The 25,727-nt window shown below is 36.7% G+C and overlaps 1 long non-coding RNA gene across 1 annotated transcript in view; it reads right to left on the reverse strand.

Annotated features, from left to right (window-relative positions):
• Positions 1 to 3,133: 3,133 nt before the first annotated feature.
• Positions 3,134 to 25,727, reverse strand: part of LOC144064326 (uncharacterized) — a 37,925-nt gene continuing 15,331 nt past the window's right edge. Inside the window, exon 3 of the long non-coding RNA XR_013296771.1 lies at positions 3,134 to 4,064. This is a non-coding gene — a long non-coding RNA (uncharacterized LOC144064326). The remainder of the gene's footprint in view (positions 4,065 to 25,727) is intronic.

Below are 25,727 nucleotides of genomic sequence, written 5' to 3' on the forward strand. Positions count from 1 at the left end.
AGACCTCACCAGGGAGGTTGTCTCAGTTTGCTTCCAAGCGGAACATAATGTGTTTCGCGTTATGTGTGAAAGCGATCGCACCTTGGCTTGGACCAAAGATTAATCACACACCTATTTATACGTAACAGGCCTCCGTAGTCACAGGCATTATGGGACATGTTTTTTGGTTAGGATTATGTCGGTTAACATGAGTCAGGGTTTGAAATAGGGTCTTTGAAAATAGACATTTCAGCACCTGAAGTTCAGGACCTTTCATGTTTTTCGTCTTTAACAATTGTTGAGCATACACCTGGGACAAAATAATGCATAGATGCACAAAACTATAGTCATGGTTAATTTTTTGTTGTTGCATAGTAAGTCATAAAGGTAAGCCTTTATGTGTACCCCTGTCCACTCAAATCTGACTTTACTGCTCCCTCATGACAGATATGCCATCTGCGTTTGGCATCCATAAAATGTTTAGTCAACAGGGCACTTTTATCTGTTATTTCTCGTGTTGCTATGGTAAGTCCGGTGCCCCATGAAAGTTCAACTGAAGCAATTCAGAACAGACACATAGTGATAGATAAACAATATTAAGTTGCATTATTGTTTTGTGATTGGGGTCCATCACACAGACACCAGAGACATTTTGGCTTGCCTGAAAAGTATTACGTACTATTGCTCATTAAGTATAAATTAGGAGTGGGTTGGTGCAGGGGAACATACTGTAAGTACAAGCAACATTTGAGGAAAAATAGTAACCAATTGTAGTGTGCAGATATTTGCTACCACCAAAAGTGTGGCTCTTTTTTACCATAAAAAAACCTTTGATTTAATATCTAAAAAGCAATGGTTTGGACAATGTCACCAGGGGTATTTGTGTATTTACATTTTGTTCAAAATGCATCATGTGTACTATAAAGCAATGAAACCTTGCAAATGTTTACATATTCTATTGATACATATGTAGAGAACTTGCATGAGGTTACAGCACCAATATCTACTGCAAAATAGATAAATTAAAGGTCAGCTTCCTTTAGTTTATTACTCGTGAGGCCCTGGCCCAGATTCACACAATGTGAACAGTGTGTGATCACTGTTTGGAGTCTTTGGTCTTTGTGGAATTTCAAAGAATTTTGCCTACTGAGTTTTCCTTCATAATGGCCACTCTTTCTCTGGTGTGTGTACAGAGAGAAAAACATTTTAGTTTTTCCCCACATAGTCAGAAGCATGAAGCAGAGGTCACTACATTCCATTGGCAACGCTCCATGGAAAATTATGGTCATAGCACGAATAATGGAGAGGTATCATCCTGATGTTTTACCATGTTAGAATCCTTTTAGAGTTGTGGCTCCTGCTATTGCTTAGAAATATGCTATGGCTTTTTGGTCCAATGCTGTTATAAGGATACGTGGAAAAAAGTCTTCATGCCAAAAAATACATGCAAAGAAAAACTTGACAATTCCAAATACCCTAGATACATTTGCTTTAAGAAAAAGAATAGGTATGTGTTGGAAAATTAAGTCTCCAACAAAAAAACGGCTTACGTTATCACCATGAGTTAATTTATAGCTCCATGAACTATCAAGACGCAGCTCTTGCAACTACGAATGAATCCAAGTATAAGTTGGAAAATCGTTTTAATGATTGCCTAACATCTCAGTGTACTATATTTTTGGACTGTAAGGTGCACCGTATTTTGTGGTGCAATATTGTTTGCATACAATATTTAAGGCATATCTGATTACAAGGCGCATTACTGCATTTGTCCATAACTTTAACATTGTAATTGTTATTTTATTTGTTAATTTATTTTATTAAAAAAAACTGCCCAATCATTGCCCTGTCAAGGAAGAGGAATGAAAAAAAAACATTTCACAGCATTTCAGGTTAAATGCAAGGTTGGTCTATCACGATGATTTTGGCAAAAGTGGCAACCCTTTATGTAGCATGCCACCTCCCTATGGCCTCCCACAGGTGTTGGGGATTTGGAACAAGAAACAACACCTATCTGTTAAATAAGCAAAGTGAGTCAAGTTGCACTTTTTTCCAATTCAGGCAGCTCAGCAGATTTTTGAAATCCCACTATTTTGCAATGTTCTTATTACACGTATAAATTAATTACTGAAATTGTATAGATCTGTTGTTTCACAAGCTTGGCCTCCAACAGACAATAAGATAAGATAATAGGAATGCCACTTCCCGTACGGCAAACCTTCAAAATTTATTGAGTAGCACACACTATATCAAGGTGAAGTTTATTGCAGTTTTGTGATTCTCATATGGCCTTGTTAAACAGGGATTGATTTTTGAAGTAGCAATAATTTTACATTATGCCACTCAAAGATAATTTAATATAATGTGTATTCATTGCAGTTTCAATTACAGGTGCAGATAAGAACAATCTGAATTAAAAATATGTCCCTATGAATGAAGTTAATTTGGGATTTATTTATGAGTGGATTCACTCTTCTGTAATAACCCTCCCACATCAGTTGTGTCATTCACTGTGCAAAACTCATATACTACTAGTGTTTGATTACAAATAAACCAATTCACTTCCATGAATAGCTCAAACAAAGTCACATTGCACTGTACAGTATACGCCATCTGAAATTAGTTCCTACATTGGGTGGTTTCACACTATAATTTAGTAAGCAAAGTGTACGGATGATGCTACATTATCCAGACCTCTCTCAAGTCATGGTCTTGTCCACCAAAATGGACTAGCCACTTAAATTAAATACTGTAACTCAACCTCAACCTTTGCATTTGAAAAAACACGAGGTTAGGGTTCTAATACCGCAACATCTGGCAACCAACATTTTCAACCTCTGTGTTGCAGAATGAAATATTCATAGTGACTAATGGCTGTCTTACATCTTCTTGGGGGCCTGATAAGTGTAGAGACATGGATGACACATACAAGATAGCTTGTCTGGTGAATCATTCATACACACCATGAATACTGGATGGATAATTCATCCAGTGAGCCACTAATAATACACCTAACAGAGGCTTTCGTCCCTTTGATCATTATTTCCATCTCTCTGTAAATGCTGGAAAAGCACTGATACACTCTACTGAAATATTACTTTCATCACACCAGCATCTCGCAATTATTGAAGAAAAAAAGAAGAAAAAGGGATCGTTAAAATGTTTTGTTGCCACAACTTTAGTTTTTTTCTTCTGACTTGTCAAAAAAGGATATTACAAATATCTCCCGATCCTGTAAATTCTGAAAAAGGTAAACTTTCACATCCAATATGATGTGTAATAGCTAATGTAGAATACCTATATATTGTGTACATATCACATTTAAGATGAGATTAAAATGAAACACTTGAAATAAAAAACATGTTTTAAAAAATGGTGATTTTTTAATGTGCATACGTGCACGCTACAAGCAAGGAAGAGCTCTGAGCTGTGTCTGCAATGATACCACCTTAGTAAAATTTTCGGTATATGTAGTGAGTTTGAAGACCCAATTATGCTTGAATTTCTGAAACGGGAAAAGTGACAATGCCATTGTTTCCTCCCACACTCCAAAACCAGGCATGTGAGGCTGACTGATCACTCAAAATAGTCCACGTTAATGTGAACAGTTGTTTATCTCCTTGTGCCCACACATTGGGTGGACACCAATTCAGTTGGTGCTCAAACTACTGACCAATACTTATGTTTGGGGCTAATGCTCTTTGTAGGATGTGGGACGATTAGGGAGATGTTAACTAATGATTGCAGGGTCAAAGTAGGAAAACTATATAATCGTTCTAGTAAGAACAGGAGGACTCTCGGCCTAATGAAATGTACCCATTTAAAACCTTTTATGATACTGTGGTGGCTTCTGCAGTTTCTATTATGCAGTGGTATGGGAGCAAGAAGAGAGACAGGAAGACACTGAACAAGCTCGTCAGGAGGGCCAGCTCTGTCCTAGACTGCTCCCTGGACTCCATTGAGGAGGTGCGTGAAAGGAGGATTTTTGGCAAAGCTCACATCGCTCATGGATAACCCCTCTCACCTCCTCCATGGGACTGTGAGGCTTAAAGCAGCTCCTTCAGCTGCAGACTCAGACTCCCTCTCTGCAAGAAAAAGCGCTGCCGCCGGTCAATTATTCCTTCATATAATACCAGCATCGCTGGCGGATGTTAAGATAAACTAGACTCTTTAATACCATTTATTCTATAATTGTTTTTGTATGCTGTATATAAATTACTTACTAGATTTGACTATCCTGCGGTGGCAAGCAAATTTTTCCTAAAGGGGAGTGAGAACTGTTCTATTCTATTTTTTATAGCACTGAAACCGCACTTTCAAGCGATGCACAACTTCTTTATTTCTTATATCTACATTTATAACAATCTACATTAGAAATGTAGAACAATTTGTCTTAGTCTTACTACAGCATACTCTGTATGTCGAAATGATTTTTTCCTTCATACAGTGATTTATTTTATTCTTTCACTATTGCAGTTATAATAGATATTCTAGGTATGGAACAAAGCACATACAGCATGTGATAGTGGTCTGCAAAGAAACCACACATGGATGTTTCTATGGAACTTTTATGATAAACTCAGTTGACTTGGGGAAAGGGTGGATTGCTAGCCCAGTTTTATAATTGGGTAAAAAAATAAATAATGAATAATAATTGTTATCTTTGCTTTCCCCTGCAGACAGCCATTAAAAGTTGCTTTTTAAAATTTGCTTATTACTGCCAAGATTTATTAATTATAGAGTTATTATTATTGGCACTGCATGTGGTTATTGGCCATGGAGGATCACATATTTGGAAGGTTCTTGTATCTGGCATAGTGTTGTGACTCATTTGGAACAAACACTTTTTGTTATTAATTTAAAAAAAAGACTATTAATCATTCAAGCTAATATTCGACTGCAAAAACAACGATAGTATTTGGGGCTAAAGGTTCTTCCAATACAAATTTACTAAATAGCTGACACATTACATCCAGCAGGGCAGTGGATGTCTGGTTACCATGAGACCCCCCAGTTCTGAGATACAAGTGTGGCGTTTGCATTTTTTTCCCATGCCTGCTTGGGCTTTCTTCAGGTACTTTGGTTTACTCCCAAATTCCCCCAAAACATGCATGATAGGTTGATTGAACATGTCAAATGGTTTCTCGGTATAAATGTGATTTTGAATGGTTGTTTTCCCATTGTGTACCATGTCCGGTGAATCAATCATATAGGAAAAAAACTCAACAAAACATATTTCTATGGCAGTTGACTGAATGTCAGTTCACAAGGTTTTATATAGGGAATATTCAAGTTACTTTGTATCCTGGGACAGGATTACTGAACAAGAACCTTTTTTTGTTTACATGTCATACACATATACAATTTGAAATGAAAATCATTTACATACAATGAGATTTAATGATAATGATTTAATCAATTATTTAGCCATTTATCTTTTTAGATAGCAATAAAGGCTTAACACATAGACCTTAATTCATTTTTTTTAATTTAGCTATGGCAAATACTATCTTTTTAGGTTATTGCTATTATGGCAAAGGCTGATTAATAATGGAAATAAAATAAAATAGAATAAATAAAACTATTAGGTATGTCTATAAAAATGTACATATATACTCTCATAAACTAATTACTGACTACTATGTAATGCAAACAATAAAGTTAAATATACCTTAACCCAATGCTGTTGTCATGGTTTTATCTGATATGTTTAAAAGCTCATAACTCTTAACCCAGGAATATGCCAGTAATGCTCTATAATACCTGTCTCACCAGTATTGCATGTGTCTCGTCATGTATCTGATTAGAGCTAAGTGAATCAAAGCCGTCATTGTGTGTATGAGTGTGTGTGCGTGCACGTGTGGGTACCAAGTGACCTGCAGGGCTAATGTTTCGTCTTTGAACGGAGAAGATGTGATTTATTTGCTGTGTAATTCTATGTGCATCCAATCAAGCCCTGGGACCCTTGGGTGACAAAGTCACGGTCATCTCTTCTGCAGGAAATGATGCAGGCTTTACAGAATTACATAGGGTTGTGAAACCGACAAAATAGGGACCATTCTTGTCACTGGATCAGATAAGGACTGGCTACTGGATGCATCGTAGCAATTACAGTGCTCTTCAGCTGTGGGATTGGGAAATGATCATCTGTGAAGTGCAGTGGAGTACCATCGCCTCAAGCACAATAACTCAACATGTCCACTTGGCTATGCCCCAGTGATGTGCTGTGAGGTTCGTGGCTGGTGAGCCATTAAAATCAAAGTCAGGTCAAAATGTTTGCAAGCCACAGCATATTTGCTAATAAACTAGTTGCCAAACAATAAAAAGAACAAAAAATGGTTTGTATAGTATTAATGCCGCCTCATGGTAAAGTGGTTCACTCGGCTGACTTTGGTGGGGGCAGGTGCGAGCTCGATTCCCGCTGGGGGCGGTATGATTGTGGTCATCTGTCTGTTATGGAATACTTTTTTTGCTTGTTTCAAATTTAAAAATAAATATGCCTTAGTATCTTAAGTACAAATACAATGTGTTTATTCGCTGATAAAGGTCTTTCATAACAACATTATATGAATAACCAGTGAGTTTGTACGTATTTACAAATTTGACATATATTAAAAGTTTCAACTGCGCATACTGTTTGCATAAAGTTGGACTAATAAACGTAAGAGTATTTTCCTAATTTGAGTAAGACCATTTTACCAGTTGTCTATTAGCATTGTAGTAGTGCATAGAAAGAATGTTTAACTAGTGTGTTTGTGTGAGAACATTTGACCAGTGTGCGTGAGGGCATTTTAGTGAGTCTTTTACTAGTGTGATAATAGCGTGACATATGTGCCTAACAGCACCTCAAAAAGAAAAACAAATTGTTTACGTACAGTACTACAATTTACTACCCAGTATCTTGAAAAGAGGCAAAATGGAACGTATGACTGAATGTGGAAAGATAAAGATCAGTGAGCTGTTAAGGCATTTTTTGCAATGAGCTGTATGAGCACCATACTGTAACATGACATAACAAGCAATAAAACAATAGTCAGTCCAAGAGAGGTCACTGGCAACAAAAATAGGAATTAGCATCTGTTCAGTGGGATTATTTTCATTGTTATGTTCCCTTCTTCAATCCTGACTTGAATTTAGATATTTATTAAAAAATGAAAATTATTTTGTTCTCTTCTCCTTTCTCTGACCACAATGCTAGAGCGCAATACTGGAGGTGTTTAAATTCTACTTTGTGCAAGGGGAATTGCATTTGTCACTCATTACCAAGTCACCTGGCATTTTCATTTGTATATTGTAATGAGTTTGCCGCATGGGTTTGCAAGATTGCTATTGTTAGGGATGGCTAAGAAATTGAAACAATAAATGAACATGTCCGTGAGGTATAAAATGAAGAGCAATTCAGTATTGTGTTGTAGTGGAAAACGGCTCTCTATCAATTAACAGTTACTCATCTAAATACATATATTTTGACTGTACTGTTGTTGACAAAAATTGTGAAAAGGCAGCTTGCTCTTGAAAAGACATGCGTCTGCTTTCTCATAATTGTCACCTTGTCCTTTTTAGCTTTTCGGGGTCACGTAGGGTACATCAATTTTGGATTTATATATATGACATGTATGTGTGATCTGGTTCTTTGTTTGATGTCCACTGATGTTTAAAAAATGAAATCTGTACTCGCAGTTTACTAATCCATAGGTACAAAATTATAAAGTGTTGTGATAAATTACTAAATTTGGACACAGTTTAGATTAGGTAAAATGTGGTGTTGAGTTTTTTTTTTTTTATTTGCTACACTAGTTTTTTTTTCGTTACAGGTGCTAATTGACGTGTTTTTGTGTGAGTGCGTGTTTGTGAGAAGGATGTTAAGGCTGACAGAAATAGGACTTTCTCAATATATAAAGAATGATGTGACGCAGTTGGAGTTGGAAAGACTTCCCACATTTACAGAATAATTTTCAGCTCTCTTGTTGGAACATCGTGTTTAACAGTTGTTGTTGTTTTTTTTTTTTTTTTTTTTTTTTAAATGCATTGACACATTTAATTGTTGTTTACTAATGTTGTAATTGTTGTAGATTCTGCCGAGGTCTTGATGGCACAATATAATGAAAACCCCTAATCATTTTGATTAAATTCAATTGCAGCATACTCTATGCATAACGACATGGATAACCTAAAATTAAAATAAATGTCATTTTTATGTGAAGGGTTATCCAAAAACGTTATTTATTTTAAAAGAATATTGAGTTTTGGTTTTCTTTTCTTTTCTTTTTTTTACTGATCGCAGGTGTCACAAGTTGGCTCTGAGTTTGCTGCCTTAATCAAGCATATTGTTCTTGAATCGATTTTATAGGACACAGAAAATGTTCCCATAATTTTCCAAGATTACATTTTAAAGCTTGCTTGGTAAGTGAAAGATGATACTTTGCAATTACTATCTCTCATATATTTATGAGATAGAGCCTTGCATTGCAATTAATCACATTTGGTCTAGTTATTGTGTTACAAAAGGTTATTTATCCTCCTATCTTTCCAGTGCCTCCCATGTTTGAAATTGGTTGTGAGATCCTTGATTAAATGATCAACTCCGATACCTTATCCAGAATGTCTTGTTGCCTCTGATTAAATATAAGCGGATGAATCTTATTATTCTCTTATAATGGGAAGGATTAATAGACATATTTTTGTTGCGTTAATCTGTTTAAATATTGTCTACCCTTTATGAGTGATGACATATTTTCCAACTACTGCCATTAAATATGTCTTTACTCATCTATTTCGGCTGCACTGTTTAAGGTCCCTCCTCTAAACTCCCACTTTTTTTTTTTACTGATGCTTGCTGAGCAGACCCAATGTTTCTCTGGCACCTGCTGGCCTTTATATAAGCATTCAAATTGTACTCCAGGTTGCTCGTTTGGAGTTGTTTTACATTCATATGTGAGGAAACAAGAAAAAAAAAAATCATATATAAGTGTTTCCAAAGACAAATGAATAAGTGATTGGAAGTGAATGAGTTTTAATTTGAGGTTCCAGTGGACTGGAAATTAAAACCATGAAAACAGTGTAGTTAGCAGTTTTAGCAGTTTTTTAGCAAGTTTTTCTACTGTTGCAAAGAAAATTAACTATAACTGTACAATGTTGTATAGCTCTAGCACCCTAATAGAATATGAAGCTTCAATCACAGGGGTAAATTATAAATTTATGTGAAATGGCAAATAACATAGAGCACAGAGAGAATCTTTAAGTGGGTTCTAGTGTAATATGAAGCACATTTTTCAAAGCTTTACTGGCACGGCTGCTAATACCTCCTGCAGGCAGGGCTACAGACCAACAGGGAGGAATGTATATATAAACCTACATTCTACCATGCCATCTTTGCTATACATTTTGTTCAGAAAAATCTTTAAGGATCGTACGATAAACATTCAACATGTGACCAGTTGGCCAGCCCGGTGTGTCAGTGGTTAGCATGTCCGCCTCACAAGTCTGAGAATGAGGGTTTAATCTCTGATGGGTTCCAACCTTCTTGTGTGGAGTTGGCCTGTTATTCAATTTAGAGTGTTCAACCAGCCTACCAAGCATGTGTTTGGGACATGGGAGGAAACCGGAGTACCCGGAGAAAACCCACGCAGGAGAATATGTCAGCTCCAGATAGGAAGGGCGGAATCCTCGATCTCAGAACTTTGAGGTTGATGTGCTAATCACTCTTTCACCATGCTGTTATGTTTATATTTATATTAAATCAACGTCAAAATTGGAACTTAGAATTTGGCACAAACATTTCTCTTCACTTTAGACCAGGGGTGTCAAACTCAGGTTGGTTTGCGGGCCGCATTAACGTCAACTCCATTTCATGTGGGCTGGACCATTTTAGATCTAATATTTAGATTTTTAAAAAAAAAAAATGGATTAAAAGAACTGGATCAAAAGCCCTAAATAGTCCGGTTTTATAGATCTAAAGCAATGTTTATTTGAGCTTTTTTTCCTTAGTAATAGAACATTTCTTTTAATCATGTTTTTCATTTCACATGGAAACAAAATATATTTTTTAATTATGTTCAATATTAAAGTGGGAAACGGAAAATATCTATATATTTATTTTTAGATCTTACAAAATGCGCTTTGAACTAAAAACACAAAACAAATAAAATTGGATTGAAAATATTGCAATGATTGATTTTAAAAAGGGGAAAATTAGGAAATGTAATGTACATCTATAACCATTTGAATTTGATCCTAAAACAGAAAGTGGGCACTCATGATTTACTTTCTCGGGCCACACAAAATGATGCGACGGGCCAGATTTGGCCCCTGGGCCTCCACTTTGACACCTGTGCTTTAGATCATGCGTATGCATTAATTGGAAAATATGGTCCCAAGATAACAAAAAAATGCACTCACTCACACTCGAAAATGCGGATAAAAGTGATTTCTTGCTCTGTATTATGTCCCCTCCACAGTGGACATCACTTTAATTTATTTTGCATAAACCCGTGAACAAAATATTCATTAACAAATGTATGGCATCTTTGCCTATTGTAACCTTATTTTAATCAATCATTTTGTGGTGATTTGCTGTTTTTCGTGTTGAGCAGTGAGTTTTTAAACTTAAAAAGATACTACATAAAAGTTGCAACCTGACACCGTGTCCCTGGAATGGTTGCCTGCATTATAATTACCATGTTTTGACAACCCCTTAAAACGTGTAAGGCACCCACCCAGCCCTGCACAGACAGCTTCACTTAAAGCACAGAAGCACCCTCACTCAATTTGTTAGACTAAATACATCGTCTTGTGTTTTCCCCCCACATCCTCTACTTGTGATAAAAAGGTAGCAGATGTGCAATGTGCAAGGCCAATTATTGGATGACTGTAGTAAAACCAGTGAAATGTATTTTAACAGCAGGTGTGATCCAGCGTGCTCATTAGAAGCAAAAAGATGAAATCCTGGTGCAAACAACAGAAGCTGTATTTCAAAATTAGTTGTAGTTGATTTGAGTCGCTCAACATAAGAGGGTATTCCACTTTGTTATAATTGCTGTTTTATATTTTGCTCAGATTGCTCACAAAACATGTAGCTACTCCCTGAGGAGGACAAGGATGATTTACATCAGTGCTTCTTAGTTCTTTTCTGTTAGCCGAGGTTTTGCATTTGATAACATCACTGCTTGTGTATGCACTGTCATGAGGGTTTAAGGCGGAGCTCTTTGTATTACTACAGGCAGTCATCGACTTACGACCGCATTTGTTTCCGACAGACCTTCGTATGTTAATCTAGTTCTATGTCGAGCTGGTCTTATGTGGATCCATGTTGTGGATAATATACGGTATAATAAAGTTTTACATGCTGTATCATCTTAGAGTTTCCCAATGCATTCAATGCACCTGCATGCATCCAGGCCAGGTTACCTGTCAAAGACACTGACACTGCTGTTCTCTCTTTCTTCATATTCATCACTGCTCCACAAAGCCACACTATGTTCAACTGTATGTGCAAGATTTTAATAAATGCTTGAAGTAGAATTAGCATATTTAGCACTTTTGATTGGTTGCAAGAAATTGCATAAAAATAAATAACTAAATAAAAAATAATAAATAAAAAATGATGCAAAGATACGTTGCTGCTGCTTTGGTGCAGCCACTTACCCACTAACCAAATGGTAAAATACTCTGTAACTTGCTCAATGTGTACTACTACTCAGAGAATCTTAAGGTAGGGCATTATGGGCTTAAAAACACACTCATGAAGTTATTTTTTTTCAAACATCCAGGGATTGCAGGGTTTTGTTGGAGCCTATCTCCGCTGATTTAGGGCAAAAGGCAGACTACACCCTAGACCAAAGGTGTCAGACTCGGGTTGGTTCGCGGGCCGCATTAACGTCAACTCGGTTTCATGTGGGCCGGACCATTTTAGATATAATATTTAGATTTTTTTAAATAAATGGATTAAAAGAACTGGATTAAAAGCCCTGAATATTCAGTTTTTTATAGATCTAAAACAATGTTTATTTTAGCTTTTTTTAAATATATTTTTAGATTTTACAAAATGATTTTTGAACTAAAAACACTGAAAAAAATGGATTAGAAAATTACAATTATTGATTTAAAAGGGGGAAAATCAGGAAATTTAATATACATCTATACTCTTCATTTTAATTTGATCCTAAAACAGAAAGTCGGCACTCATGATTTACTTTCTCGGGCCGCACAAAATGATGCGGCGTGCCAGATTTGGCCCCTGGGCCGCCACTTTGACACCTGTGCCTAGACTGACAGAGAGGAAGGTCTTAAGTGTAATATTTAATTAATAGCAAAACCTTAAAATCCTAACTTAAATGGGCTGGAAAACACAAGAAAAAATATCTTGCGTATGGAGGATATTAGGGTATACTATGAATCAATGGACACCAGTTGACTACTAATTGAAGCCATAAGTAGACACGTCACTGTCAAACTGGTCTTGGATAAGACTTTTTCAGGAGCTCAGGAAGATCAAGAGGACAAAGAGGTCTCTCAAGAGAAAGTGGGAATGAATGCAAACCAGAAGATTTTGCATCTTCAGATAGAGATGAAGAGTAAATCCCTCATGCTGACTGAGACATGTTTGTTAAAGAACAGCAACGCTGTCTGGTACAAATTCAGAGGGCAACCAGGGAGGAACAGCAGCACCAAACATTATGAGGAGGATTCCAGGCTCAACCCAGGGTATTTTATTCACCTTTCTCCTATTCTCTCACACTAACCCTCAAAAAAAAAAATCATCCTCGATAATAAAATTTAAAGGGTCTACAGAGTGTTATCTTCAGTGTTCATCATCTTTTTGTATTGTGTAAAAACTTGGTGGATGATAAAAATGAATTAAATTGAGTTGTTTCATCATGTTCAATAGATCTTGGATATAACATTCAATTACGATGCTTTGATAGGGTCGGTCATATTTTAGCTTGAGGGCAAAGGGAGTAAACAGAGTGTTTATATCACTCAAGGGTCAAGGTTCTTTATTTTCGAGCTTTGGTAGGTCAGGTAATTTTTTTCCCCAAAGAAAAAGGGGAGTAAACTCTAATATTGAGGAAATGGAAAATTGGAGTTTTGGAGAAATTCTTTATGAGCAACTGGAAAGAAAAATCTAGGTAAATATGCTGAGTCACTCTAGGTAAACGTGTTATCAAAGCTTCAAATGGTATCCTTAAAAACTAGCCTGTGTCTAGTAGGGCCACCAATAACCTGAACGCCAGTTTTCTCAGGACAAAGATATAATAGGTCTTAGGACATCCAACATTTTATCACCAGACATGCATGCCTCCAGTACACTACAATTAAACCATATGATTGCTTTGATTAGAGTATTCATTCATTCATTCATTTTCTGTACCACTTATCCTCACAAGGGTCACTGGGGTGCTGGAAACTATCCCATCCAACTGTGGGCACTAAGCAGGGATAACATGAATTGGTTGTTAGCCAATCACTGGGCAATGATTGCAATACACTGACATTCAAATTTACCTATTTTACCATACAACCTCTTGTGTGATAAAATGAGAGAAATGTGGAAATATACAAATTTACAGTACAGTAACTCAAAGATTAAAAAACTGAAATATATACTCGGAAAAGTAGCAGCCAAAATAGGTAAAGCAGGGTGAAGTCTCAATAAAAGACAAGCAGAAATATAGTCCAAGGTTAAAACAAATCAAGGGTGTGTGGAGTTTGCGTGTTCTTCCTGGGCTGATTGGACACTCTAAAATTGCCCCTAGGTATGGGTGTGAGTGTGAATGGTTTTCTCCCCGCTAGTGCCCTGCGATCGGCTAGCTACCGATACAGCCTCTGGCCTGAAGTCAGCTGGGATAGGCCCCAGCACCCCCCACGACCCTTGTGAGGATAAAGCGGTTACGAAAATGAATGAATGGATAAAGTGTCAAAACTAATTTGGAATGAATATAAAAGATATCACGAAGAGCACAAATTACTTCAGATATAGATTTTATAAATAAAACAATATTGCTGCATTAATTATTCATAAACAAAAATCATCAATAATCCAATACAAATACTTCACGGACAAAGGTAACTACTGGGGCATACACAAATAATAATGAAGGATTTGCAGTGTGACAGCAATTTCAATCACATGCATAAAGTACATGAATTTTACAGCATGTGAAAGTGAAATATGTTGCGCATATATTTGCCAGTGGAACAAGTAAAGCTTTTACATAAATATGATCATAGCAGAGGAGGTATTTCCAACCTGACACCTTATTTTCTGTGCAGACAGAAGAGTGATGGTGCAGTGGATGTGACACCAATAAAAATGCAATGTGCGTGTTTTTGAAAGCTGTGTATGATAGGAACCTTTTTAAAAAGGCAATTTGAAACATTATAAAGTGGGGAAAAAAACAACATAATTCCATTGTGCATTCAATCATGACATCTCTGTAACAATAGGAATGGAATGGTTAGAAGACATCATTAGCCTTTTTCTCTACAACAAAGCTTGTCTCTTTATAAGCCACGTGCTGACAAAGAAAAAGAAGATGTCTCTCCATTTCTTTTCCTTTTGTTCAAAGTGTTGGATGTCTCTCTTTATGGGGGAAATTAATTTGACTAATAATATGTCAGCAACTTGATGAGGTTCTGGGTTTGAATCTTTTGAAAGATTTTTTTGTTTGCATATCTTCATTGTCTGATCACTTGGCTTCACTTTTAGTTCCATCGTTCTCATCTACATTCAACAAATATGTATGTAGAAGATGAGTGTAAATATGTAAATTTTCCTGAAAAAAATGCAACTCTGACAATCACTGTGGACAGATGTTTTATTTCATTGTGTCCATTAGTCAATTTGAAGAAAAAAACAGTGTCTCACATTAACTGGAGGCAGATGGATGATTTATGAAGCATGTTAAGGGTCAGATTATATAACCATAATTAAATGACTTGAAAATAACTTGGTTTTGCTTGAAAACGCTCAAATTTCATGCAATTTGGTGGACAAACAATAGCATTCCCGTGTCCTGCTGTATGATGTATGTAATTTCAGACTTTTATTTTATTTTGTGATCGTAATTGATAGTGTTGCTATGCAGAAATTTGCGTGGGGCCAGAGGGTATGTTTGTTCACAGTTGGTTGAAATAAAAGACATCAGATGGAAGAAGAAATAACCAACTATAGTAAAGGTGTCACGGGCGTCGTCATCTGCTAATCGCAGGGCATGAACAAGCATCTATACCAGGGGTAATGAACCTATGGCTCGGGAACCAAATGAGGCTCTTTTGATGTGTGCACATGGCTCTCTGCTAACCTCTGAGGTAAAATATGGAAACCGCTGGTGAGAGAGTTGAGTCCCAAACGCACTAATGAGCAGCACGTCGGCACTGTGACAGCAACACTACATCTAGCGCCACTTTTGTTTTTAATCATTAGACTCTTCTGAATACATACTCTCATTGATTAAGAACAGCGTAACAATGTTGTCAAAAGAATCCATAGACTTTTTCTACTTTAAAAGTGTTGAAATGACAAAACAATGAACACATTTGCATGTATTTTTACTATTAAATACTTAGTATGGCTGTCAAGGAATAACAATATGAATTGTTTATGGCTTTCTCCGTCAAAAAGGTCCCTGATCCCTGATATACACTCACACCGCAACTTACAGACAATTTAAAGAGTTTCAACCTATTTTTCTACCGTGCATGTATATGTACGGGGGATAAGGCGAACCCACACAAGACCCACAGAGGAAGAACAAGCAAACTACACACAGGAAGACTTGGAAGTGATCTTTTGATCTTTAAAAAACTTTAAAACACAGTGATCTAAATAGTGCCCTATCATTTCCTGGCTAGTGATTTATTCGCTCACTAATCTGGGTGATTATATTCAGAATTTAACTTTTGATATGCAGTACAACTTCCGAGCTACCACTTTGATCTTGCATATCGCGTCTTAAGGACTTTTATGAGTTAGCCTACTATATTTAATGACATTCTTGACAGAACACACAGTTAAATTTCTCTTTCCGTTTTATAATATAGTTCCATTTATTATCCCTCAACTTTACGAGGCAGGCCTTAACATTTCACTCATCTTTTTGATTCAAGTCGTAGCAGATTTTGATTCACAATTACAGATGGGCTGCAGTTTTATTTGGATTTGACCTAACTGACTCTTCGACTTAAATTAAGATATGCATCTCATTTACCTGAAAGAAATAATGGAAAGCTCATTCAAACAAAACTTCATTACCATAATACATAGCAAGTCACCTGCTTTTCTAAACCCTTACAAATTTCAGGGAACATCTATTATCTATGCATATCGCAAAAATCACATCCTTATGTTGAACAGTATTCAGTTAACACAGTATCTTTCAAAGTTAGTCTGTTGCTTTTATCCTTCATTTGAGAGACTAGCCATTGGTGTCATGATCTTCGAAATACAGGTACACTGAGCTGACCACAAGATAACCCTGATAAGATTTTTCTGACTTTCATAGAATTGAATCTGAGTCACTTTAAATACTGCGTGCATGAAATAATAGTAATTGAACAATTTGAATATCTTTTATATAACAACATCCCTTCAATTTGATTTGTTTTTCCAATTTAAATGATACAGATCTGAACATTCATATTTTTAGAGACTGACTGTCTAGTCGAGCTTGATTAACATATTTGAGAGAGTTGTTGTTTCATGACTGAAATACAAAATCTGCTGAGTGCTGCTTTCTGTTGTAGCCTTTCATGGGAGAAATTGTTTAGCTCAATGGCAGAACTTGTGAAGCTCCCTGGAAATCTTTCACTAACAACCAATGATGAAAATTGCAAAGCTCCAGAATCCCGATGCCCCCAACCCCCCAAATAAAACAGATCAATATAATGAATATTCATGATTATCATAAGTATATGTATGATTACGTTTGATTATGTATGTCAAAATATAAAAATAAATGGAAAATTTGTGTCAGACATCTTGAAAGGTGAAGACTTTCTTTCATATAATTTTTGGAGGATTGATAGCCCTATAAAATCCCTCCAATAGTGGAGGTACTTGACTGATTTAGTACTGTGATTTTCTTTCTAGCTCTAAAGAGATGAAAAGATGACCCTCACTTCAATCTGAATTCTGTTTGTCTGTGATGTGGATGTGGCAAAAATGAGAAGACTCATAAAGCTAAAAAATATATCACTAACTGGCATATGATAATCAGAAACATTCATTCTGAATAATTTATTTACAATATACAATTGCTTTTTTTCATTCATTAATTCATTCATTTTAAATAAATTAATATTTGTGACGTCTGGCCATGGTTAGCACATCGGCCTTACAGTTCGGGGATCAAGGGTTCAATCCTAGGGACGGGCTTTCTGGTGTGGAGTTTACATGTTCTCCACGGGCATGCGTGGGATATCTCCAGGTACTCTGGTTTCCTCCCAAATCCCAAAAACATGCAGGGTAGGCTGGTTGAACACTCCAAATTGCCACTAGGTATGAGTGAACGCGAATGGTTGGTTGTCCGTCAGCTTGTGCCCTGCGATTCACTCGCCACCAATTCCGGGTGTCCCCCGCCTGGTGCCTGTAGTTAGCTGGGATAGGCTACAGCACCCCCCGCGGCCGTTGTGAGGATAAGCGGCGCAGATAATGAATGAATGAATAATATTTTTACTCAACGTGGAAAAAATGAGTCAAAGTGAGCATTTTTTTTCTAAAGTAATGTATCGGAGTAATTAAAAGGAGAAAAAACAATCTGATCTCTTTGTTGGCATCATTTTGCTATTATGTTTCATCCTCAATAAATTGTGACTAGATTTTGCGTGGTCGGTCAATGGATCTTGGATTTCCAATATGCAGAGAAGGTGGGATTAGAAAAGGAGACTCATACTTTTTAAACCAAACCTACACATTCCCATTTTGTGATGCTGGACAACCAATACATTTGGCACAGAAATAATGATTCAATAAGAAAAATCTAGAAAATTATTTGGGATGCCCAAACTTTGTCATACCACCCTAGAGTGGCACAAATTAACAATACAGGATTCAGACATTTGACTGTATTCTTTGTCTATCACCTTCAACCTTACTGCATTTGTAAGGACACATTTGTCCCGGTTGTGATAATCGTCAAAGCCAAAATGTTTTTTCATCTTACAGCTCAGATCTGAGCCAGCCGACGTCTCTTTGAGCTTTGAAACTTAGCTACCCCATTTCTAGCAGCCAAGCAGTAAATCTGTAAAAACATAATCCTTTCACCATTTTTTTGATTCTTCTTTGTGACTAGGTCACGACTTCTCATCGTAAAGAAACATCTCTCCTTTTTTCAATAAAAAAAAAAAATGAAAAATTAACATAGAAGAAACACCACAATAGGGCATGTCTTCAGTTGTAAACAAGGAATTACCCACAGCCAGAATGGCAGATACGTCTGTGATGCACTGTGTCGTCATAAGACACTCTCAGGTTGTATTGTATTTCTTACAGTGGTCAGGGAAAAATAATGCATACCTTGGAAGAGGTTAGTTGTATGAATTAAAATGTTTACCATATTTTCTTAACCACGAGTCACGCTTTTTTTTTCCATAGTTTGGCTGGGCCTGCGACTAATACTCAAGTGCTATTTTTTTTTCTTCCGAAAAATTATTATGTTGTTTTTTTAGGCTATAAGTATCTGAAATATTTATGCAAAAAGCTGCCTTTAGTTAAGTTAAACAGCATTGTTTCTCCTCAGTAAGATAAGGGCAAATGACTTTCATCCATGTGCTACATGAAGGAGCGAAATTAATAAAGTGCAAAAATAAAAGAAAAAAGATGAGAATTGAAAAAAAGCTCTTATTACAACTAACTATAATCCCTCCTACCCTCCAATGGTTCAATGACTGTATTGCAAAGAAAGAAAAAAAAAATGTAATTCCTACTCTCAAGTGTGGCGTTTTGAAAAGTGGTCTAAATATCTATGGGTAGCATTGTTCTGTAGTCCATGCCTGCTGTAAGCCTAAAATAATGATCCTCCATGACAAAGAATCACATTGAGAAAAGTTAGAAGCTCTAGAAATCTAGTGTGGGTGTTCTCATTGCATTTGTGATTTCACGGAGACCTAGTTAGGCTTCTTTGGAAGTTTCTTATGTAAAGCCATCAAACAAAATCAATTCTGTGATTTTGAATAGAAGACTGAAGTCATGACTGAATATATTAGAACAAATATAGCTGCTCAAGTGTAAAGCTCCTCATAAACAAATCTTTCTGCAATGCCCCAATTGCATTTATGTTCTTATCTCTTCAGTGCTACTTATGTCAGTCAAGTTTAGTAAGAGGAAAGATGGCAACTTGCTGAGGTTAAAATTATCATGTCTAATAAATTGTCTCAACTTTGGCTCAAACGGGTAGAAAATATTTGAGTTGATGCATCTTAGCACACACAAAAACACCCCAAAGAATGCAGCTATTTAACAATTTATATGCAAACAAAAATGTTTTGTGCTTTGCATACAAGTATTTTGGGGTTATAGCTTCTCTGACTTAATTCTCACATGAATACAAATCAGCTGTTTGAGTCAGACATGACTTACATTTTTTAAAATGTCTTACAGGGTAATAATTCCAGGTTATACATCAGGTAAAACATCTGGTTCCAGAAATGATTTTTATGCCTCTTTGGCTCATCCATTTCAAACTAAACAGACCCAAAATGCTGGGGTATTAATGAGCAGAAGTATCAATCTGTTTTATGCTTGAAAAATGTTTTTTTATGTCAGCCAGTAACCCCCACTGAGCTTCAGCAGCAAAGTCTGGGCATGTGCCTTCACTAAAGTCTGATGAGTTATATCACCAATGCATAACTGGGACCAATCACTCACTCTGTCTCTATTCTGACAGGTGTTAGTTCTGCCTTGTGGGGAATCTCGTTTCTGTTATCTTGACAATCAAATTTCTGTCTTTTTTGGCAAATATATTGTCTGACTTCACATTTAGGATTGCAGTTCCAGGAGTCTGACGATTCATTTGGCATTATATGCAACTGGAATGTTAAAAAAGAAAACAATCATTAAACAAGCTACTGCTCTTTTCCTGATCTTCATATTCACCAGGAGTCCCAAAATGACTGCGACTTTTAAAACAATATTGATCGATTAATAAATTATAAAATAATTTGATAAATGTTCAATCAAACAATTAATCATACCCTCTACTCTGCACACTTGACAATCAACTTTCCTCTGGCCTTGTGAGAAAAAAAAGGTGAAGCATAAAGCCTTCATCTAAACTATCAAACTCTTGAATTTGTGTAGTTGGTACAGTAATTCCTCAAATTTCATGGATAATGTAGACCAGAGAAGTATAATTATAAAAAAGTGTATTTGTTAAATGTCCCCATTATGGGCACATGACAAGACTGTAATGTATTAATATCTAATTATAATCTATATGTTAAAAAAATGTAAATATTTTAAGAACTTTACTCTTTTTGTTGCTCTCTGCTAGATATAAAATATATATATCAGATTATTGGAAGCTTTAGTCCAAGTCCTCTTTGTCAGATTCGAGAGGCATTGGAACATCGATAGAATTTTCATGAGGCGCCGGATGGGCAGCTTCTGTGAGAAGTTTACGGCAGAAGATAGTGATGGGAGCTGTGACCGCTCTTTCTTATTTTGTACAAAAATATGTTTTATTGGTAGTTTTGTTTATGTGATAAGTATCCTATCTATAATATTATGACATGGACACGTGCGGTTTATCATCAGGTGTGTCGTATATACGGATTGTAATTACTATTTTAATTTGAGCAGTGCGTTTTTATAATATGGTGCATTATATGGCCTGGAAATTACGGTAATTCAAGTGAAACACCATGTCAACAACAACAAAAATATGAATTGTAAATCTAACTGATATGTAAATTACAAATCAGACAAACTGAAATGCAGAAATATATATAAAATCCTTGCACTACTTATGAAATATGCAAGCATGTTCAAAATCATAATTATAAACGCAATACAAAAAAGGTTAATTTTATCCAATCTAATGTAATTTAATCTAATTTAAATGTTGCTCCTCTCGAGCAAGCAAATAACTCAAATTACAGCATACATATACATTGTCAAAAATGAGAACAAAGTTCTTGCGCATTGCGTAATAATTAGAACAGTACATGAACATTTTAAAATGATAATAACAGAAATAAAACTATACAGTCCATGGTTACTGTGCAAGGCGTATGCCTCTGTCAGCCACAACTGTTCTATTGTATCTCTCTGTGCCATGCAGGGTTTTATATGCCAGAAACAATTGTATGACTTTTTCCAGCATCAAGAAAGAAGGTTGCCTCCAGTACTCAACAGATCTCCTGGGGGGAAACTGACTCAAAACCCAAGTTGTATGTAATGGCAAGAAGTTATTATCTGCATTGACATACTGTATAGACGTAATCTGAAAGTTCCAGGGTGCCGAGGTCACTATAGTTGTCTTTAATACATGCCCTTGTTTTTAATTGATTCGGTTGAGTCATTGTGCTCATCTCTTTAAGCAGAACTGTAACAGCAATCCACAGAAAAAGCTTACTATAGGAGATGCTGTTCTGCTGCTCTTTAGAGAGAGAAAATCAGTGAATTCATGAGGACAACATCGCGCCTTGTTTATGGACTCTAAAATACAAATATTTCACCAAGTTGGATAAGGTGCCTTGCATTTTGATCACTTGAAAAAGCCTGAGATCTGATTTTAATCTATTCCAGCAGTCAGGCTATCAAATATTTTTATCCCCATCTTGTTTGGCCCTCAGTTCCGAGGGAGTGCTCAGGAAGATTGAGCTTTCTTTGTAGCTCAGTCATGGTAGCCTTCTACTTCCAAGTGTAGAAGTGTTTCTTTCTCAGTGCTGTTTATTCGGACACTGTCATCTTTCATTACATTTTTGAAACACAGAATGAAAAGAAGTGCTTATTAATTTGTGAGTTACTAGGGACTATAACAAACAAGCACACATCGACGAACGCAATCTACTCTGGAAAAAAAGCACACAAATTTTAAGATGTAATCAGTGACTCGAAACACTGAAGCCTGGTCGACTTACTTAATGTGCTGTCTTAATGTCGGCATTCGTTACGCAGATGTGGTATTATTCATGGGGGCCTCATCTGGCCAGACCTCTCAGTCTGGCTGCAACAGTCTACCCAGTGTAATCAAGTGGGAAGTAAGCAGTTTGAAGACTGCAAATCATTGAGCTTGAATTTGCCATTGGTACAATCCATGATCAAGCGTTGACATTATTCTACTTTACGACTTGACTATGCCTGTCACGGTGGCTGAAAAGTGTGCCAATTTTTTAACTCCATGGCATTGCTTTCACTTCATCTGTTGTATTACACCGGCATAGCAAGCTGTACCTGCACACTTTGTGGTGGACAGAATGCAATCACCATAACCCAGTGTTCTTATGAAACCCTTTAAGTGGACTTTGGTCACTATGGAGACTCCCCACAGTTGTCATCCATGGCACTGTAATCATGCCACAGTTACCAATTATAAAAGTCACTTCCTATACATTTTGAATCCATCACTGAGCGCTACATTTTATGGTACATCTTAGAACACTATTTCTAACTAACATTTTGCACTCAGCCCTGACTTTACTTTTATATTAAATTATAATATACTCATATTTCAGATTCATGTTTTTGTTTTTAATTGTTACTCTTGTTTCTATTCTATGAATAAGGATAAACAGACTGACAGACAAACAGCTGGATGAAAAAGATGTTTAGAAATTGACTGGCTGGCCACCAATTCTGGGTGTCCCCCGCCTGGTGCCCGTAGTTAGCTGGGATATGCTCCACCACCCCCATGTCACTTGTGAAGATAAGCGGTTCGTAAAATGATTGAATATCAACATGCCAATGCTAATGAATCAGAATAATACCAGAAAACTGTGAAGCAGACGTTCTAAATGCTCTCCTCTCCACTATCCCACACCATTGGGTTCCATCCGCTTTAAAGTTGTATTATCAAAAGAAAGTTATTGTTTGCCTAGCAAGTTCTTAATCTAAAAAAAAGCGTAGACAGTTTGTTAATATAAAGCAACATGAATTCAGAGGCTTTAGTTTTAAACGTCAACTTGACCTTCAGTTGCGTGCCACGTAACAGGTCATTACTCTTAACAACCACTGACTCAGCTGTTCCCTTTTGTTCTTTGTGTTTTTGATAATAACAAACCAAGCAGCCCTTTTTCATTTTAGGTCAGCACCTAGGCCAAGGGCACCGTTTGCATGTCACAGAGTACTAATTCTTTATATTCACGTCATCTTTCTGTTCAGGGTCAGTGAGACTTTTTAATATTTTTTTATGATGTTGTCTAGTGGGCAGACTTAAGAACATGATTCTTCCTTTCATACAAATAGACATCCATTTTACTCAACAAAATTTCAACATACCGGTGGCCTGGTTTTTAACGCGTCGGCATCACAGTTCTAGGATTGAGGGTTAAATCCCAGGTCAGTCCTCACTGTGTGGAGTTCGCATGCTCTCCCCGAGCTTTCATGGGTGTTCTCTGAGTACTCCGGTTTCCTCCCATGATCCAAAAACATGCAGGGTACGCTGGTTGAACACTCTATATTGCCACTAGGTAGGAGTGTGAGTGTAAATGCTTTTCTGTCTCCTTGTGCCCGGAGATTGGTTGGCCACCAATTCAGGGTGTCCCCTGCCTGATGACCGCAGTAAGCTGGGATAGGCTCTAGCACCCCCCACGACCCTTGGGAGGATAAAGCATTCACACTCACACCCATACCTAGGTGCATTTTAGAGTGTCCAATCAGCCTACCATGCATGTTTTTGGAATGTGGGAGGAAACCGTAGTTCCTGGAGGAAACCCACAAAGCCCCTTGGGGGACATGCAAATTCTACACAGGTGGACCGACCCTGGATTTGAACCCAGGACCCCAGAGCTGTGAGGCCGACGCGCTAACCACTCGCTCCACTGGGCCGCCCTTATGTTGTTTTGTACTGTATTTAAATCATTGTTTAGTTTTTTATGTTTTTACACATTCCGACTTCATTGGAAATAAAGGTCATTAGTAATGAAAGTGATATGTTAATATCATATGACACATTTGGAGAAACGAAAAGTTAGTTGATGCATGAACTGACAAGCAGAACATTAGATCTAATCACCACAAATGGCTGTTTGTAGGAGCTCTTCAATGTTATATCAGGCTAGGCAAAAGCCTTCCTCACTCCTGGGAGACTAATTAGCCCTTTTACCATGGCTAATTAGACAGTGAAGAAAAAACAGGTGGAAGAAATGTGGAGGGGGACATTCATGTTCGACAGTATGGACCAAATATGGAAATTGTCTTTAACCATAACAATAATCACTGATACAATTGTGAAAGGGATGGTTAAATATAGCGCCTGTGACTGACAGGCCCCAGATTTAGTTCTCAAACACCAACAACCATGGTGCCTCGTGTGACTTTGAACAATATTATCAGTTGAACATTTCACCTGGCAAACATACTGCCTAATTTGGTATGAATGTTATATTTAAATTTAACTGGGAAAACAAGTAGCATATAGTAACAATTACTTATACTTGCAATTTAGTTAATAATTTAGTTTAATTTCTTGACTATAAGGTGCACATGACTTTAAGCGATACCCTCCAAATTTAACAAGAAAACAGTATTTGCTCATATATAATCCCCATGTGTCCACACTATTAATGGATATACAAAACAATATTTGCTCATATATAATCCGCATGTGTCCACATTGTATTAATGGATATACAAAACTAAAGACATACAGCCCATTAGCCTGTAAAATAAATATATGTGATATAAAATAGAAATGAGAGGAGGACATACTTTTTACTGTCCTGTGTACAGGGATAAAACAACGCATTGAATAGCATTAATCAAATACTACAACATACACAGAAAGCACAAGTTCAACCCCACAGTTCACACCAAACAACTGCCCAAAATGCACAAACGGAAAGACATCAGATTCAATTGCATGCAGTTTACTAGAGCATCAACAACAAGCTGCCCAGGATAAAATATATATTTGCGCTCTGGTAGAAAAGAATCAACCAATCACGAATAGATTGGGTAAGTGTCAGGCTGTGGATTGGTCACAGAGCAATTTCACCTATTCCCATCTTCATTAATGCACACAAACACACCCACGGGTTTATGTAGTATATCATGCATCCATTTTTTATGGTGCAAATCCTTATTGTGGCATGTCTCCTCGCAATGGCATTCCCTGACATCCTACTCTTTTTTCCCCTGCATAATCTTCTCTTCCTCACCATTGTTTTTCTCAATTGTTGATTGGGGGTGGAAACTCAACATTTTTTGTCACGTTAGCCTAATTATGTCAGTCCTGGAAATGTTTCAGCATTAAGCCTGTTGTTGTTTTGCATGCCTTGATTTTTTTTTTTTGGTTGTAGATGCAAAAAGAATCCCTCGGCCTGCATCAATATTAAAAAGCATAAGAAAATGTGTAAACTTGATGAGAAGAATGGAGCTGAATAAGAATAGATCTAGATAAAGACCCTAAGGAAGATTGATAAATGTTGTGAAAGCTGTGTTAGATATGAGGGAAGATAGGCTGCCAAGCCATGAGGAAAGGAAAAAGAAATTTATCAAGTATGTTTACTCTGTAGTAAAAAATTGAAAAGTGGAACCATATTTTTTTATTGCTATGAACACATGCACAAATTGTTTTCCTCTTTTATTT

Source organism: Stigmatopora argus, chromosome 2 (genome assembly GCF_051989625.1).
Source record: "Stigmatopora argus isolate UIUO_Sarg chromosome 2, RoL_Sarg_1.0, whole genome shotgun sequence".
NCBI classification, from domain to species: Eukaryota; Metazoa; Chordata; class Actinopteri; order Syngnathiformes; family Syngnathidae; genus Stigmatopora; species Stigmatopora argus.